Source organism: Coregonus lavaretus (genome assembly GCF_964263955.1).
Source record: "Coregonus lavaretus genome assembly, contig: HAP1_SCAFFOLD_375, whole genome shotgun sequence".
In the NCBI taxonomy this organism is placed as follows: Eukaryota; Metazoa; Chordata; class Actinopteri; order Salmoniformes; family Salmonidae; genus Coregonus; species Coregonus lavaretus.
The window spans coordinates 125138-128055 of NW_028165198.1; positions in this window are offsets into that span (position 1 = coordinate 125138).

Below are 2918 nucleotides of genomic sequence, written 5' to 3' on the forward strand. Positions count from 1 at the left end.
TCCTCTCTCCTCTCAGTCTCACCTTCCTCTCTCCTCTCAGTCTCACCTTCCTCTCTCCTCAGTATCACCTTCCTCTCTCCTCTCAGTCTCACCTTCCACTCTCCTCTCAGTCTCACCTTCCTCTCTCCTCTCAGTCTCACCTTCCTCTCTCCTCTCTCCTCTCAGTCTCACCTTCCTCTCTCCTCTCAGTCCCACCTTCCTCTCTCCTCAGTCTCACCTTCCTCTCTCCTCAGTCTCACCTTCCTCTCTCCTCTCAGTCTCGTCTTCCTCTCTCCTCTCAGTCTCACCTTCCTCTCTCCTCTCAGTCTCACCTTCCTCTCTCCTCAGTCTCACCTTCCTCTCTCCTCTCAGTCTCACCTTCCTCTCTCCTCTCAGTCTCACCTTCCTCTCTCCTCAGTCTCACCTTCCTCTCTCCTCAGTCTCACCTTCCTCTCTCCTCTCAGTCTCACCTTCCTCTCTCCTCAGTCTCACCTTCCTCTCTCCTCAGTCTCACCTTCCTCTCTCCTCTCAGTCTCACCTTCCTCTCTCCTCAGTCTCACCTTCCTCTCTCCTCTCAGTCTCACCTTCCTCTCTCCTCTCAGTCTCACCTTCCTCTCTCCTCAGCCTCACCTTCCTCTCTCCTCTCAGTCTCACCTTCCTCTCTCCTCAGTCTCACCTTCCTCTCTCCTCAGTCTCACCTTCCTCTCTCCTCTCAGTCTCACCTTCCTCTCTCCTCTCAGTCTCACCTTCCTCTCTCCTCTCAGTCTCATCTTCCTCTCTCCTCTCAGTCTCACCTTCCTCTCTCCTCTCAGTCTCACCTTCCTCTCTCCTCAGTCTCACCTTCCTCTCTCCTCAGTCTCACCTTCCTTTCTCCTCTCAGTCTCACCTTCCTCTCTCCTCAGTCTCACCTTCCTCTCTCCTCTCAGTCTCACCTTCCTCTCTCCTCTCAGTCTCACCTTCCTCTCTCCTCTCAGTCTCACCTTCCTCTCTCCTCTCAGTCTCACCTTCCTCTCTCCTCTCAGTCTCACCTTCCTCTCTCCTCTCAGTCTCACCTTCCTCTCTCCTCAGTATCACCTTCCTCTCTCCTCTCAGTCTCACCTTCCTCTCTCCTCTCAGTCTCACCTTCCTCTCTCCTCAGTCTCACCTTCCTCTCTCCTCAGTCTCACCTTCCTCTCTCCTCTCAGTCTCACCTTCCTCTCTCCTCAGTCTCACCTTCCTCTCTCCTCAGTCTCACCTTCCTCTCTCCTCTCAGTCTCACCTTCCTCTCTCCTCAGTCTCACCTTCCTCTCTCCTCTCAGTCTCACCTTCCTCTCTCCTCTCAGTCTCACCTTCCTCTCTCCTCAGCCTCACCTTCCTATCTCCTCTCAGTCTCACCTTCCTCTCTCCTCAGTCTCACCTTCCTCTCTCCTCAGTCTCACCTTCCTCTCTCCTCAGTCTCACCTTCCTCTCTCCTCTCAGTCTCACCTTCCTCTCTCCTCTCAGTCTCACCTTCCTCTCTCCTATAAGTCTCACCTTCCTCTCTCCTCTCAGTCTCACCTTCCTCTCTCCTCTCAGTCTCACCTTCCTCTCTCCTCAGTCTCAACTTCCTCTCTCCTCAGTCTCACCTTCCTCTCTCCTCTCAGTCTCACCTTCCTCTCTCCTCAGTCTCACCTTCCTCTCTCCTCTCAGTCTCACCTTCCTCTCTCCTTTCAGTCTCACCTTCCTCTCTCCTCTCAGTCTCACCTTCCTCTCTCCTCTCAGTCTCACCTTCCTCTCTCCTCTCTCCTCTCAGTCTCACCTTCCTCTCTCCTCTCAGTCTCACCTTCCTCTCTCCTCAGTCTCACCTTCCTCTCTCCTCAGTCTCACCTTCCTCTCTCCTCTCAGTCTCACCTTCCTCTCTCCTCTCAGTCTCACCTTCCTCTCTCCTCTCAGTCTCACCTTCCTCTCTCCTCTCTCCTCTCAGTCTCACCTTCCTCTCTCCTCAGTCTCACCTTCCTCTCTCCTCAGTCTCACCTTCCTCTCTCCTCTCAGTCTCACCTTCCTCTCTCCTCTCAGTCTCACCTTCCTCTCTCATCAGTCTCACCTTCCTCTCTCCTCAGTCTCACCTTCCTCTCTCCTCAGTCTCACCTTCCTCTCTCCTCTCAGTCTCACCTTCCTCTCTCCTCTCAGTCCCACCTTCCTCTCTCCTCAGTCTCACCTTCCTCTCTCCTCTCAGTCCCACCTTCCTCTCTCCTCAGTCTCACCTTCCTCTCTCCTCTCAGTCTCACCTTCCTCTCTCCTCTCAGTCTCACCTTCCTCTCTCCTCTCAGTCCCACCTTCCTCTCTCCTCAGTCTCACCTTCCTCTCTCCTCTCAGTCCCACCTTCCTCTCTCCTCAGTCTCACCTTCCTCTCTCCTCTCAGTCTCACCTTCCTCTCTCCTCTCAGTCCCACCTTCCTCTCTCCTCAGTCTCACCTTCCTCTCTCCTCTCAGTCCCACCTTCCTCTCTCCTCAGTCTCACCTTCCTCTCTCCTCTCAGTCTCACCTTCCTCTCTCCTCTCAGTCTCACCTTCCTCTCTCCTCTCAGTCTCACCTTCCTCTCTCCTCTCAGTCTCACCTTCCTCTCTCCTCTCAGTCCCACCTTCCTCTCTCCTCTCAGTCTCACAGCCAAACTACTTGGGCAGTCACCTTCCCCTCTTAACGAGGCTTGGAGCCATTAGTTTAACCCCTTATAACTCTACCTAAAACATGACTGACACTCTAAGGAAGAATGACTGTCTGTCCTCTCCGTACCTGATTCCTATTGGGGCCAGTAACTGCCAACCAGAGAAAGGAATACATTCATAAATTGGCGTCCGATTTGAGTTTATTTTGTTGCTGTACCATATAATGTAGCCTACATTGTAGTAATATGCTGTAGTATGCTGATTAGAATGTCACTGCCTTTTTAATAAAATGAAGTCTTTCTCTTTCTTCCAGAAC